This window comes from Phyllostomus hastatus, unplaced genomic scaffold (assembly GCF_019186645.2).
Source record: "Phyllostomus hastatus isolate PE091 unplaced genomic scaffold, TTU_PhHast_1.1 phas_contig_30, whole genome shotgun sequence".
NCBI classification, from domain to species: Eukaryota; Metazoa; Chordata; class Mammalia; order Chiroptera; family Phyllostomidae; genus Phyllostomus; species Phyllostomus hastatus.
Window position 1 is genome coordinate 1,852,503 of NW_025333841.1, and position 16,561 is coordinate 1,869,063.

Below are 16,561 nucleotides of genomic sequence, written 5' to 3' on the forward strand. Positions count from 1 at the left end.
TGTCCCAGCTGCTTGAGCAGACCTTCTACCTAGCAGTCTGGAAACACTTAGTCCCCCAGGATTTTCCTCTGGGCCCATGGTGGCCAATACTACCTTATCCCATGTGACACCCAGCATTTCAGTGGCATAAGTAGGTGACATAGAGCAGCAAGAAGTTAATTGCAAAAGGCCTCCTACAGGGTTAATGGGAGATGGAGTCAGAGTCATACGGATCAGAGAAAGGATGAGGAAGTCGGAAAGGACAGAGGGCAAAATAAAGAGCGTACTTAGGATCACACTTTTTTTCAGTGCATATTATGCCAAATGGCTTTTCATTTAAAAGAGTAATTTCTCTAGTATGTAGCCTGACTGTCTAAAGAAGGCCTGTGAATTTTTCATTCTAATAAATTAAGTTTTCAGAAAATAAATGAACCCCATTCCTAGCATTAGCTGCATCCACTTTAGGCCTCCATTAACGAATGGTATTTAGTGCTAGAAGATACCTGAGGGTAGAATGGTGGAGGTGAAAATCAAAAAGGAGAGATTAGTTCACCTACCTGCTTTTCAGCATCTTTCAGTATTTCGCTAGAAGTGATTTGGCCTTGATTCATCAATCACTGGGGTCAGCAATATCATGACATCACCAACATAAACAATAAACACATAGGTCTTTATCTAGGTAATAAGCAAATGGGTCTTTTCATTTATTCATGTGCTAAATATGTGTGTGTGTTCAGCTACCAAAGCATTATTGAAATCAGTGAAAAAAACACCAGTGGCTTATAGGAAAGGGTGAGTTCAATGGCAAGGAAGGCTGATTCCAGCTTGTCTACCAGATCTGCATAGTAGTATCCTGATTCTTTGGCTCTTCTTCTTAACTGGTGACCACTGTTTTCAAAATTAAGTGATGTATTTGGAGCCTTCTTGAGAAACAAAATGACAAATTGGGATTTTGCTTGCTCCCACTACATTATTTCTGTATTTCTGAGTAACAAACCAGGCACACTCACCTCTTCCCCACAAATACACATATGGAAGGATCTAAGTGAGTCATGGTCTAGGATTTAACACCCAACACCTTGGCTTTGAGTTATAAAGCATGCTTATCTCTCTCTTTATAGCCTAACTTTCCAAACTGCTTCTTCCTCAGATGAGTATGTGTTTTTGTCTAGTTTTAACTCAAATCTCATATATCTGAAAACTCACTATAGCACTGGCACCATTCCCCTTCATTTCACCTACTTAGCCAAATGAATATGACTATGTCATTTATGAAATATCTTAATATGTCATGGATACAGCTTTGCAAATGCAGGACTTTCTATGGAAAACAACAATGTGACTTATATACCACACATACAACACATTCAACAGGCAATGGGTACATCTTTTCCCAATTGGTATATATTGCCAAGCAGTATAATACATAGGCAGCCCACAAAAACAAACACACAGAGATGTATAAACAAATACAGAGAACCTGTAAGGGAAATTGAGAACAGTGTATTTACATTGAGGATAGCCCTATGAGTCTAAGCAAGGAGAGACTGAGAAGGCAACAGTTATGCCAGTGCACAAAGAACATGCATAATAGGGTCTACTGATTCTCTGGGCCTTGAACAATAATGCCAACAAATCAACATGGAACTCTGTGAAAGACAGAGCTCTTTCCAAAATGCCCCCCACCTGGCTGAGGATCAAAGCATTGGGGTCACCAAGATGCCAAATAAACCCCAGATTCTATAAACTGAATGAACATCCCTTTCATAACCTACTCTTTTTTGTTAATATTTCCTCAATCAATAATTACTTTGGTCACAGAGAGGGAGTTTGTTGCTCTGAATAAACCAATTACCTTCTCCCCAGTAGAGGAGGCTTTCATTTTAACAAAATGGAGTGGTACAAGAATCTGCAGCATGTTACTCCATCTCTGTTACAAGGGTTCAGAAGGAAAACTTAGTTAATAGTATGGTAGCTATAGTTTCTACCAACTCTACTGGTTCCATACTGTCCAGCTGACTTCCCTGCGCTCAAATCTCCATAGTACTCATAGTACCTCAGGTTTTGGAACTAAACCCCAGCCATAGGCCTCAAATTCAATAAGTAGGCCCTTGCCTTATTCTACCCGGGCCATAGTATCTAATTTCAATTCTTATAGGATCAGGCCCCCTTCTGAACCCCTAGCCTTCCCAGAATAGTGATAAAAAGTTCTGGATATATGTCATACAATATGGCAGCCACTAACCAAAGATGGTTACCAAACACCAAAATGTGACTGAATTTCAACCCCTCACCCAGCAGTAATGAGAAGCCCTGCCCTCCAAGTGTCAACAGAGGCTGAATGGGGAGCCTAGACTTCTACATCTACCTGAAAGTAACAAGGTGGCACACTGCCTTCCACTGCTGGAGCAGGATCAGAGAAAGTTAGCTAAGACAGAAGGTTTAAATAAGACCCAGAGTCTCATAACATACTATAAAAATATCCAGGTTTCTGTCAAAAAAATCACTCATCATACCAAGAATGAGAAAGATCTCCAGCTGAATGAAAAAAGGCAATCAAGAGATGCCAAAGCCAAGATGACAGAGATGTTAGAATTATCTGACAAAGATTTTAAAGCAGCCATAATAAAAATACTTCAATAAGCAATTACAAACTCTCTTGAAACAAACAAGAAATAGAAAGACTCAAGAAAAAAATAGAAGATACATGGAAGAACCAAGTGGAAATTTTAGAAATGAAAAATAAAATAACTGAATTTTTAAAAAAAAATCAACATGTCCACAGCAAGCTGGTGAGGAGGGTAGTACAGTGGTCCAGGTGAGAAAGGGCAAGAGCTTGGTGTAGGGCAGGGGTGAAGGTGGCAATACAAGACATGGGCAAAGTGAAACTGACAGGAGATGTGACAACTGTGGGATAAGGTGGGCTGCTGCTCATGTCACAAAGTGCAGAGGTGGGATCAGAGATGGTGTGTTGGGTCTGGGAGATGTTGACTTTGAGATGACATCTAAGTGGGATGTGCCAAGCATGCTGATAAAGTAATAAAGCACCATCTTTTAAAACATAAAATAAATTAGCAGATGGGCTCTACAGCAGAATGGAGAGGACTGAGGAAAGAATCAAGAAACTTGAAAATGGAAGAATAAAAATTATCCAATATAAACAACAGAGAAAATAAAGTGAAAAAATGAACAGCCTCAGGGACCTGTGGGACTATAAAAAAATATCTAACTTTCCTGTCATCAGGCCTGACACAATAGTATAAGAAGGCTTTATAGAAAACATATTCAAGGAAATAATGGCTGAAATCTCCCCAAAATTGGTAAAATACATAAGTCTACAGATTCAAGAAGCTGAGCCTATTCCAAATTGAATGAACCCAAAGAAATCAATGCAAAGGTAAATGATAGCTAAACTTCTGAAAACTAAAGATGTTAAAAAAGAAAGATCTTAAAAACAAGAAAAAAAAATGATGCCTTACCTACAAGGGGGAAAAAACAATTCAAATGACAGTACATTTCTCATCAAAACCCATGGAGGTCAGAAGAAAATAATACCTTTTTCAAGTGCTGAAAGAAAAGAACTATCAACTCAGAATCCTATATCCATTGAAAATATCCTTCAGGAATGAAGAGGAAATCAAGAAATACTCAGATAAAGGAAAACTAAGAGAATTTGTTGCCAACAAACCTGCATTAAAAGAATGACTAAAGGAATATATATTCCAGTACAAATAACATCCCTTTTTAATTAAAAAATATTTTATTACAGAATCATAAACATGTAATTATGTAACAATGGTATCACACTCAAGCACACCATATGACATTTTAGGTGAAATGCTCAAATTAAAACTATAAATTATTACACTCATATCATTACCTTACCAATCACACTCATGCAGGCGTTACTTCAGCCAGACTCTGTATATACAGCCTGTCCAGAAAGCATCCAGCCATGCACTATAAAAAATAGAGACATTTATTGAAGAAGATATAAGACACAAGAAACATTGTACATAAAACAATGATGTCTCAGTCCCCTTCAAAGTAGGCACCTTGGGACCTCACACAGTTCTCCCAATCACCATCAGCTGCCTCATCGCATTTTCTTGAATCTCATTGACAGTCTGAAATTTCTTCCCTTTCAAAGGTGATTTTAGTTTTGGGAAAAGCCAGAAGTCACAGGGTGCCAAATCTGGACTACAGGGAGGCTGGGTCACCTGGGTGATTTGATGTTTCGCCAAAATCTCTGCATTGTGATGCGTGAGCAGGTGTGTTGTCATGATGACGCTGCCAATCAGCTATGAGCAACTGCTCATAGCTGCAGCCTTCAGAATCATCTGAATAGTTTCCATGGAGGAATGTTCAAACTTCATGCAAGACTTGGTGCAGATTCGTTACTCTACTCACTCAGTCATTTTGAATGAGACAGCTACACAGTACACATACTCACTCAATGGCGTCTACCACCCCCACTGATGAGTACAGTGAAGTTGTCATTGTTCACGCATGTGCATTCTAGTCCACTCTCCTTGGCTGCCAGGTTACATCGATGTCACACAAACCATTCTCGTTATATTAACAGTGGCTGGAAATTTTTTGGACAGACCTTGCATGAAGGGATTTTGGAATATCAGGAAGGAAGAAGAACAGAAAGAGTAAGAGTAAACGCCTTTGATTTTTTTTGCTCCTGTTGAGTTTTCACAATTACATTTGACAGTTGAAGTAAAATTTATAACATTGTCTGATATAGCCCTAAATATACTATGTAGAGGAAATTTTTAGGACAGTGATGTCATGAATGAGGAAGGATAAAAAGGCTTAAAAGCAGCAAGGATTATTCATATAGGTAAAATGTTGATATTAGTAGACTGTGATAAGTTATGCACAGTCACTCTGGAAAACAGTTTTAAAGCTTCTTAAAGAACTAAATATACACTTAATACGTGACCCAGTGATCATGTTCCCAGACATTTTCCCCCAGATAAATGAAAACTATGTTCATCTAAACACTAGCACACTAATCTGTACAGTTTTATTCATAATAGCCAAAAACTGGAGACCACCAAAATGTCCTCAACAGGTAAATGGTTAAACAAAGTGTGATAGATTCACACCATGAAATACTGTTCAACAGTAAAAAACAATGCATTGTCTATACACAGAACTCGGATGGATCTCAAGGGCTTTATGCTGAGTGAAAAAAAGTTCAACCCTAAAAGGTCACATACTCTATGACTCCATTTATATATCATTTTTGAAGTGACAAAACTTTATACATTTAGAAAAAAGATTAGTGATGGCCAGGGGTTAGAGATTGGGAGGGTGAGGGGGATAAGTGTGACTACAAGGACAATAAAGGGCTGGCACAAGAGATATGGTTGTGGTGATGAAATAGTACTTTATCTTTGTGGTAGTAGTTACATAAATCTACTTGTGTAATAAAATGGCATAGAACTAATCACATCCATTGTTCCAATGCCAAATTTATGGTTTTGATCTTATGCTATAGTTATGTAAGATGTAACCATTTGGGGAACTGGGTGAAGGGTACATAGAACCTCTCCATCTTTTCAACTTCCTATCAATCTATAATGATTTTAAAATTTTTAAAATCAGTCACTGTTCAAACATGGGGAGGAAATGGGGGACATCTGTAATAGTATCGACTGTGAAAAAAAGATCAAGTCACTGAAGCAGATAGAGTAATGACCCTACAAAGTAGTTCATGACCTACTCCTAGAACTTGTGAATGTGTTAGGTTGTATGGCCCACAGGGAACTAAGATTACAGATGGAATTAAGTTTGCAAATAAACTAACCTTGAGATGGGGAGATTATCCTGTATTATTCATCCAGACAGATGCAATGTAATCACAAGAGTGTTTTAAAAAGTGAAAAAAGATAGCAGAAGAATGAACAGTTTAAGAAAAGGAGATGTGAAAATGCAAGCAAGATTGAAATGATGCAATATAAGGAATCAATCCCCCACTGCTGACTTTGAGAATGAAAGGAGGCCATGGGCCAAAAAATGCAGGCAGACTCTAGAAGCTGTAAAAGGCAAGGAAATGTAATCTCTCCTAGAGCTTCCACAAAGGAATTCAGCCCTGCTCACACCTTGATTTTAATGCAGTGAGATCTATTTCAGATTCCTAACCTCTGGAATTGTAGAATAATCAATTTATGTTCTTTTAAACCACTAAGCTTTTAATAATTTGTTACATCAGCAATAGAAAATGAATATAACCACCAGCCAGGGGTTAAAAACTAACCTATTCAAAGATGGACAACTAGCTTTTTGCAGAGTACATTCAATTCATTTGTCAGAAGTCAATACTCTGTACTATATAATCTTAAGTCAATGGTCAATACAGCATGGCTAATTCTATTTGCAGTTCCACATTGCCAATGATAGAAATCTTGCCTCAAAATTGCCAAAAAAGAAATATATCACTCTTTATTAAATGGGACCTGCTAAGCCAATGAAGAAATAAGAATAGAAACATTTGTGCCATGGAGGCTGGAAATGTCTCAACTTAGCTAGAAATACCTGTTTGCCAAGGAATTCCCTGCTGTGTTAGGAAAGCAAGGCATCTATACTTAGTTTCTAAGAAGGAGAATATAGAAATAATAGAAAATGCATTGAATTAGAAAAATAGTGGGGTAAATTAGTACAGAAGTTAAAAAGGCCCAGCCAGGAACAAAGCTAATTTCGTATGAGAGGAGAATATGTTTTATTATTTTTTCTGTCTCCACTATCCCAGTGTTTATCACATAATAGATGCTCAATAAATGTTTACTGAATTGAATGAGAAGTTATCATTAATAGACCCTCCCAGAATCAGGATTCTATTAGACTTCATACTGTGCCATACTCCAAACTGCTAAGACAAAAAACAAAGAGACAGGAAATAAACATTTATTTATGGGTAGCAACATCACCTATTTCTACCTCCCCAACTGCAAAGCATAGATATGGCATATGTTCGTGTTTGCAGAGCTTAAGGAAATTTGCCTTTAATATATGATGCTAGATTTCCATGATGGCTGATATTCCAAAAGGCCCATGAGTCCCAAGGGTCCTCATGAAAATGACTGGACACCACCTCCCTACATGACTCCATCACCATACCTAACAATCAGTGCTGGCAAGAATTCCCAATTTTTGTCAAGATCATTGACTAAGAGAAATACACAAAGATAGGGAAATAGATGAAAGAGAGCAAGAGATGGGGGTGGGTGAGCACAAGTGAGCTTTTATGGGATCTATTTTATATATTAATAATGAACTTGTATAGGGCGAGTGTTAAACAGAACTTTGTAGATATCTGAAAGTTGACAAGTCAAGGATTTGGGGAAACTAGCCTTGACTTTTTCTTGGTGACAATAGCAATATCAAAGTGAGTACTAAGTGACTCTTTTTCATAATAAAAAATGCCTGTGAAGGCCAAGCAGAAAAATGCTCACAACAGTAGCTGAGGGCTATAGCCCATAAGTACACTAATAACAGGATTTTTTTTGAGAGGGTCATTTTCATGGCTTCCATTTCAGGATACTATGACCATGACAGCCATGCAATAGTAATTCTTATAACAACTAGGCAAAGGCTATTGCAGGAGTTTTTAACTCACAATGCATGGTTGAATTTCCTGAAAATATATGCAAGTGTCATATATGTAAATGTGCACTTTTCTGAAGAGAGTATTCTTGGCATTCATTGAATTTTCACAAAAGTTCATGCCCCTCTAAAAAATGTTAGGGACCACTAAACTACATGGTGATGGCTCACTTTATCTATTTTCCTACTCAGTAACACACACTTTCAGAATGTGTTGCAGTTATTCAGTAACTAAAGAGACAGGAGGTCTCTGTTCAAGCAAGTGGCAAAAACTGGTCTCTGGGTTAATAAATCATGAATGCCTGGAATAACATGGCAAATATTGGAGAGGAAGACAGAAAAAATGTAGCAGCACCACAAAATTTCGGTTACATGGGAAAGAAAAGATCACTATTGACATTTTGACTCAAACAAACAAATTCACACATAGATTTCACTTTTTGGGTCATCCCCTGCCACTTTGCCAGGTTCTGGGCAATCTCTCAAACCCTAGATATCAGCTGATAAATATGTGCTCACAAAGTGTGGACTCATCTTAGCATTGGCCTAAGTAAAGCTCAATTACAAAGGGGAAGATTGAAAACATTTTCAAAAGCAACTCCATATGGACTCGACATTTTTTTTTCTTGTCCACATGATGTCTTTTACCATAGCAGGCACATTTGGCCTATGGACCATAGTTTCTTTTGACTTCTGCCCTAGATCAATGAAAGCTAATCACAGATACTTAGGACTGGAAGACAGTTTAAAAGATTATCTTGTCCATTACAGAAAAGGCCAGTGGAAATAAATGTTATTTGGCATATATATGTTATTTGTATTATATATATATATGTGTGTGTGTGTGTGTGTGTGTGTGTTATACATATATATTGTATATATATGGCAAGAACGCATGCAAATTATTCTGGACAGAGAGTTAACTGTGTATTTTATTTATTTTTAGAGAGATGGCAAGGGAGGGAGAAAGAGAGGAAGAGAAACATCGATGTGCAATTGGTTGCCTTTTGCATGCTCCCTACTGGGCACCTGGACCACAACCCAGGCATGTGCCCTGATTGGGAATCGAACCAGCAACCCTTTGGGTCACAGGCCAGAGCTCAATCCATTGAGCCATACCAGCCAGGGCACCTGTGCACTTCTTAAAACATATCCTAAAAGGAATTCGCACTCCCGTTGGTACCACCTTATTGTTTTACAACTACCATTGTCAGGATGATCGTTCTAAGCCTAAGTACCTCCTGATTTGCTTTAGGCTTATTACCTATCACCAGTCGTTCATGAAAGTAAGAGCAGCCACTCTCCAGCATGCAGATAGTACCTCTTTGTGTATGTGTTTGTGAGTTTGTGCACACATGCACACATACGCATTTATTTTGGAGGGGTGTCCAATTCTGCCAAACCCAAAGCCTGAATCATTTGTCGGGGGGGAGGGGGGTTCTTATCCTCCAGAAAGACTTTTTAGCTAGGAAAAGGATAAGCTGAGCCAGTTAAGGGACTAGAAACCTTGATAGTTCATTATCCCTCCCCAACCAAGTTTTTTTTAATTGATTTTTAGAGGGAGAGAAGGGGGGATAGAGAGGGAGAGAGGAAAATATCAATTTGTTGCTACATTTATTTACACATTCATTTGTGGATTCTTGTATGAGCCCTGACTGGAGGTCCAACTTCAACCTTGCCATACTGGGACAATGCTCTAACCAACTGAGCTACCCAGCCTGGACCCAAACTGGTACACTTTTAAGGGTAAAATAAATATTCTGGGACAACAGGTATAAGCCACAACATATGGCCACACTATTTATAGTTATCGATAGAGAAAATGCTTTAATTTCCCACAAACAAAATGAAAATCAATGCATGTTCTGGATGGAGGACTGCTAGTCAAGCTGTCAGGCCCACAGTACAGTTTTGGTCGCTAACCTCTAACCTCCCTCAAGTTATATATTAGAAGCACTGTCTTGGTTAAGTTAGTTTTGTAATACTGATGGGCTACTGAGGGGGAGAGGTGTAACTTTTTAAATGGGGTTTGGAGGTGTTTGAGAAAAATAGTAGATAATTGTTTATATCAAAATCATCTTACCGAGAAGTATAAGATGCTCTATTAAAGTGCCTTTTAGAAAAATAAAAAAATTAAGTGCTTAATAGTTGGTTCTGAAGACCTCAGTCCTTTTTCCCACCAGAGAACAAGGCAGAGAAAGACATCAGGTCACACTGCTTATCCACAGGAAAAAAAAGATAAAAAAGAGCACATTCCCAATCAGAGGCCTTCAAATCACTGTGGTCAATGTGTGACCCAGGGGCAGAGAGACTAGAGGTTCTTCACCCCTTACCTGTAGCTGGTCCAGAAAAGGCCCTACCATCACTAAAAGGCATCTTTCCCCTACCCTGCACTGACTGACCCCACCCCAGACAAGATTTCTGCATGGTTGTGATGTGCTTAATATTGCACAAAGCCAGTGTTGTTTGAGAGGAGAGGAATGTTCATCTCTGTCTAAAACAGAATTTTCTGCATGACAGAAAATTCTTAAATTAAAGATAGCCCCTTGGGTGCAGTCTTGTCCAGTGCCATTTGTTTTGTTTGTAAGGAGCCCTGGAGAAGTGGCATGGAGAGCCCAACAAGTCCTTTACGCCTAACTCTGTGACCCTGGTTTCGAAAAGGTGGAGAAATTGTCAATTAGGGAGTTGACGGGAAAATTTTTGGAGGAGGTAAAAAAGGGGAAATAAAGAAATAATTAAAATGTCCAAACCCGCTTTCCCCATCAAACCAAACGTGGTTAAGCAGTGAAACAAGATGACCTACTCCTAGTGTATCATTTCTCTTCCCTATCATCTACTTTGGTCCTTTACTTTTTTTTTTTTTTTTTTTGCTTACTTCAGTGCAGAACATTTAAACCGTGTATGTGCCAGCAGATAAATACATGTAAAGATAATGTGACAGGGTAAAAGGCCAACTAGAATCTCCTTTTATTCCCCTTACTAAGGGATTTGGAGAGAAAAAAAGTATTCAGTAGAACCAGGCTTACGAACAGAGCAACTGCAATTAATGCTTCTTTGGTAAAGCCAGTCCATCTCCAAAGCAAAGACTTCCATAAGATGAGGACCTCCACAGTGATTGTCAGAAATCCAGGAGCATATCTTTGAATGTTTAAAATCCAGCACTTATCACTTTTCTTATCTCTCTTCTCCCACCTCCTAAACATAGGCAACATTACCACATCTTTAGTTCTCTCTGCTCTGGGGAGTTTACAGGTAACTAGAAGATTGTAGAAAAAAGAAAAAGAGAGGACTGGGTAAAATAGAGAGAAAGTAGCACTGTTCTGTACTTGTTTGACTTTGACAACAGGACGTTATATATTTGCTTGTGTGTGTGTCTGTGTGTGTTTTAAAAAGCGTTGATGCATTGAAGATTTATTCACTGAACAGGTTGATTTATTTAACAAACTTGACACATCAAATTTTACCAGGTTCTCACAATAATTGTTACCCATTTATCAGAGCTGTTATTTAGCCAAAAATTTGTTTTAAAGTGTTAGTCATTTAAAGGAAAATACTGCACAATCAATCTGTGGTTAATTTTAGGTATGTTATGTTATGTTATGTTATGTTATGTTATAGCAACAATTATTTAGTAGAGTCTCAGAAATCTAATCTTTCCAGGGCCATTTAATCTCCACCCAAAATCTATTTTTTTCCTAATAATAAATTTTTGGTTAAAATCACATGAGAGGGAAACATTTTTAATATGGACAATGTCCTTTCATGTTATGGTATTTTACACTTTCGATTTACAAAGAAAAGCAGTTTTGTCAACATACTGTTAAAATCACAAATGTGAATACTGTTAACCTAAAAAATTGGTTATAATAATAAAAGGATATGATTTTGTGGGGGGGCGGTGAAAGGATGGTTAGGACAGTTGGGGAAAGCAAAGTGGGTAATTAGAATAAGAAAAAGGAAGGAGGGGAGGGGAGGGTTGGGTGGGTGGGTTGGGATGGGAGTAAAAGATAGAAAATTGTACTGCAACAACAATTTAAATAAAATTAAAAATAGAATAAGAAAAAGGAAATGGAGTTAAATTTTAAGTTTAAATTTGTTGAATAACCTTATTCCATGTGTACACATGTCCATAAAAATTGTATTTTTTCAACTGAAATGCAACCTATACAGGTTCTGTGAGAGGTAAAATATTGAAAAGTATTTCCAAGTAACAGAAATGTCTAATCACTAGCTGCCCTGGCTTTGAATTTCTGTATTGTAAATATGCCATTTGCAAAAGCAAGAGGTTCATTTTAACCTCCTAGGTCAAGGAGTGTGGGGACTAGGAAAGATGAGGTGAGGGGAGAGAAAGGGAAATCCCACTACCACACAAACAAATCTTTGACCTAGTAAGCAAATATGTTTTTGTTGTTACTGCTTGGTAAAATGTTCAAGTCTTCCAGAAATTAGACCCTGTAATAAAAATGTACCAGCCCAAATTTAAATTGTTCACTAGACAGATGGTTAATTATATTCACAGCCACATACTTCACTGGGATAGAGTTTCAGACACTCAGCCAGTTTTATTTGATTAGCAGGGTTCCCAGTTAATATGTAAAATGACAGTTACTTAGGGCTTTTTTGTTCCCTTCTAAAAATATTTTTAAGTAAGTGTAAATTCTCCTCAGCCATGACAGCGTCATTGCTGTAAATAAAACGTTTGGTCATATGTTGCCGTATGTATAAAAGATGTAAGGGAGAGTTATCCCTGGAAACTCAAATGATCTGTCTCTACAGTTCAGGGAAAACCGTTGGAGCACCTTTCTCACCAAGACAAATATTACAGGATTATCAGCACACTCTGCTTCACCAACAACTGAAGAGATATTCAAATCCTGGGTTAAAGTGCTTTAGATGCTTTTTAAAACACCCTAGGCAGCCGTACACACAAATCATGTCTTTTCAGATAACAATCTAGAAAATGGAATGTTAGGAAAAGACCACATCGCTAAGTATACTGCACAGAATTCAACAATATGCTGGGAGCCAAAACGTAGATGCAAAATATGAAACCCACTCATTCCAAACTGCAACCAGAAACTCGACAAAATTCAAGTGTCAAAATGGGGATGCCATTTTTTTTTTTTTTAACTTTGAAGAAGACAGAAAACCTTGCGCCGGTGATTCAATCTCTCACGAATCCGACCGACAGAAGCAGTCAAGCTGAAACCACTGGATTCCTCAGCAGAACGGCGCCAACTCAGCGGCGCGTTTTCCACACTTTCCCAGAGCCGGGCCCCCCTCCCGGCGCGGGCTCACGGCCTCCCCACCCCAGCCGGTGTGCCAGACTCCAGCGGATGTGTGTGGCGGGGCATGGCATGGCAGAGCGCAGCTCCAGAAGCCACGCAGGAGCGCGGCAATTCGACTGCCATCTGAGAGGGAAGGGGCCTCGGGGCAATGCCCGCAACGGTGACAAGCTGAGTGAGGCTCCATAGAGCCCCCCGTCGAGACCCGCCCGCAGCCCCAGTCGAGTGGCGCGTGCTCAGAGGCGCTCTGTGGTCCGCAGGGCAGCGCGGCGCGCGCGGGAGGCTCAAGAGGTGCGGGCCGCAGCGCTTCGCACCTTTGCCGCTTTGGCCCGGGCCCCGGATCGTGCTGCCGCGTGGGTTTTCCCGCTCACGCCGAAGCGTTCGGTGTTCATGCCCATTCCCTGGCCACGGTCTCCTGGGCAGCAGCCTGAAAGGAGGCAACACTTGGCTGGTGCCCGCTGCCTGGCCCTGTGCGTGTGAGCGCGGAAGCTCCAGCCGCCTGCTTCCCCTCCCCCCGGCGCCAGCAGAGAGAGAGAGAGGCCTTTCCTAGATTGCAGTGCCTGTCAGGGCGAGTCGGGACCGCGCGCCCCCGCGGCCTTGCTACCTAGTACACAGACACACACACGCTCGCCATTCTCACACCAACACCCTCCCTTGCGTCTGCCCTTCCTCCTCTTCTGTCTCGGCCTCCCCCAATCCTTCCCACCCGCTGCCGCCGCCACCCGGAGTCAGCTGCGGGAGCCGGCGAGGAGGCCAGGGGGCTGCGTGGCAGCGCCCGTACTCACCTCGCAGGCCGACTCCTGTGTGCACGTCGCGGGCGGGCTCAGGCAGCGGGCGCTGGAGTGAGCGCGGCCACAGTTAAAGCTGGGCTCCCGCCACCACCGCCGTGTCTCTAGCCGCCGCCGCTGCTACTGCTGCCGCTGCCGCCACCTCTGCCTGAGCTCCATGCGCCAGGCCCGCCAGGTGGACGCGCCTCTCTCCCTCAGGCGCCGCCGCCGCCTTGCTAGATGCTGTCAGAGCTGTTGGGCTTTGGCCCTGGAGCTCAGTGCCTCAGTGGCTGCCAGCTGCGCCGGGGGTCCGCGCTTGGCCCGCACCAGCTCTAGCTCGGGCCGTGGCTACCTCGAGAGACGGCTGCGCGCAAGGCGCTGGAGCCCGCTCAGTGCGGTACTGTGGCTTTCGGCGGGAGGGAGAGAGAAGGAGGGAAGCTGCCACTGTCACTACCCCGTTAAAGCTACGGCTAAATGCTGCTACTGTCGCTACTGCTAGTGCTGTGGTGGCGGCGACGGCTGCTGCTGCTGCTGCGGCTGCTGCTACTGGTTTTCCTTCCCGGGTTCTCCCTCTGCCTCGTCCCCCTCCTCCTCCTCCTCTTTCTCCTCCTCCTCTTCCTCCTCCTCCTCTTCTTCCTCCTCCTCCCCCTCCTCCTCCTTCCGCCGCTTTTCTCACAGCCTCCGCGGGCGCTGCCTGGTCTCCTCTTCTCCCAGAGCTGCCACTGCCCATTCAGAAAGGTGCCCAGAGTGGAACTGCCTCGGCTGCCACCATCGCTATTGCCCCTGCCATTGTTTCCTCCAATCTGGCTGTTCTTGCTGGACTCGTTCCCCCTTTACCTCCCTTCCTCGCCACTGCCCTTCCTTTCCCTCCCGTTTTCTCTACCCTTTCTAAGGCCTCTTCCCTATGTCCCCCCCTCCCACTCTGTCCGTCTGTCCCTCCCTCCCCTCAGACTCCCGGGAGCGCGCACTGCGCAGCCACCTGTCATAAAGGGCGCGCACCCCCTTTCCCACCCCTACCCCACCCCCCACTCATTCTTGCAGCTAGCCCTGTCCACCGCGCCAGTGAAGCGTTATTTCCCCGGCAGACAAGCAGGCGGAGAGCACTCTCCCACGTCTCTCAGGGTGGTTATGTGTACAGAGAGGGGCGCTCTGAAGTTTGGGAAAGAGCATCTCAATGGCTTCTTTCACCAAACATCTAATCATTCAACCTCTGCCTACCCGTAACTTCAGAGCCTAGGCCTCCAGAAGGGTGGGTCGTGTTGGAAGGGTTGAATGAAGAGCCATTTCCCAAAGAATTGGACAGAGGTGTTTTTTGGAATGAAGAAGGAGAGAAAAAGGGAACCCGAAATGTGCCAGGAAGGAAATGGGATCTGCTCAACTGCTGTCATCGGGAAACCCCTGAGGTGGTCATGTGCCTTCAGAATTCCTGGTAACTCAACAGGAAAGAGCAAGGGGGTCGAGATTAACTCAGAAGGGACCACTTGGCACTCCTGGAGCCCTGAGTGTAAGGTTGGGGCCTGGGTCCCTGAACCCCCACCACTAGGAGCCAGGGGGAGAGATAGAAATGTTGGTGCCAGAGTGAGAGGAGTCAAACTAAGCACTTTGTGTGCACTTGCTCCAGCAAGCCATAGCCAAAGCACAGTTTCTTCAGTCGGGTTTCTCTGCTGCTACAGCTGCAGGCCCATTTTGCTGCCAGCGCTTAGGCTTTGAGACCTGATGTGTGCAACTTTTCACCATCAACAGAGGCTCTATGGCCTGTCACAAAACCCCTTCCCAGAAATAGCACAGGTTGGTAGGGGATGGGGCTATTTCCTTTTCCCTGGCACAGTAGAAGAGACAAGTGTTCTAGATATCCCGTTGCCAACAAGGTTTGGGATGTCTAACCAAGTTTGAGGCACTCTCCATGGGTCTTTCATCACTGAGCCATAACGTGTCTGAACAAGGGGCACCTTTACAATTAATTCCTCATCTATGTGCCTTGGTTTCTGCCATTCCACCTGCTTGGAACATGGTTGTCCTTTCACCCTCTCACTTTAGATCTATGAAACTCATCCATAAATAAAATTCATCCTTAAATCATTGACAGTTGATAAGATCTTACTATGTGCCAGACATTGTGCTAAGCAATTTACATGAATTATTTTTTTTAATTTTATTTTCATCATTGTTCAAGTACAGTTTTCTGTCCTTTACTCCCACCCCAGCCCACCCACCCATCCCTCCCCACCTCCCTCCCACTTCCACCCCCCAGTTTTTGTCCATGTGTCCTTTATATTTGTTCCTGTAAACCCTTCCCATTCTCCCCATACATGAATTATTTTATTTAATCATCAAAATAAACACAATTTTATTGCTCCCATTTTACAGGTGAGAAAATTGAGCTACAAAGAAATTAGATGTACATATGTTGAGACTAGAAACAATAGCTTCTTTGTCTCGCATCTGTCAGGCACTGTGCACATACATTTGTATCTCTCAGGTACTGAGGTAAATATGAAGAAAAATAATATTTGGCCTGAGTCCTCAAAAACAAGGTTAAACATTGAAATGCCGCCCACCTACTGGCTGGATCTTAATGGCCACTTTTCTCAAAGCACATTGTTTTCACCTGTATGAACCACGTATGCTATTCTTCCCTTTTAAAGTTACCTGCTTGTTAGTTACCAGTTGTAATTTGCATCAGTTCCCTTCACCCAAAGACTACCAGGAACGCACCAGTAGTTGAACAAGTTGAGTTTATTACTTATTACAGTTACAGAGAATGTACACCGTAGATGTAATGGGCTGAACTGTGTCCCCTCCCAAATTTATATCTAAAAGCCTTACCACCAATACCTCAGAATGTGACTATATTTGGAGAAAGAGCCTTTAAAGAGATGATTTAGTTGAAATGAGGTGGTTGGGGTGGGTCCA

The 16,561-nt window shown here is 42.0% G+C and overlaps 1 protein-coding gene across 3 annotated transcripts in view; it reads right to left on the reverse strand.

Moving 5' to 3' along the window:
• NEXMIF (neurite extension and migration factor) overlaps positions 1–13,799 on the reverse strand; it is a 172,243-nt gene extending 158,444 nt beyond the window's left edge. For 2 of the 3 annotated variants that reach the window (XM_045839335.1, XM_045839333.1), the window contains exons 1-2: positions 13,667–13,799; positions 3,865–3,939 (exon numbers count right to left, since the gene is read on the reverse strand). The gene's annotated coding sequence lies outside the window, so the exon portion shown is untranslated. The remainder of the gene's footprint in view (positions 1–3,864; positions 3,940–13,666) is intronic. The other variant, XM_045839334.1, reaches the window with a different exon arrangement.
• Positions 13,800–16,561: the final 2,762 nt, after the last annotated feature.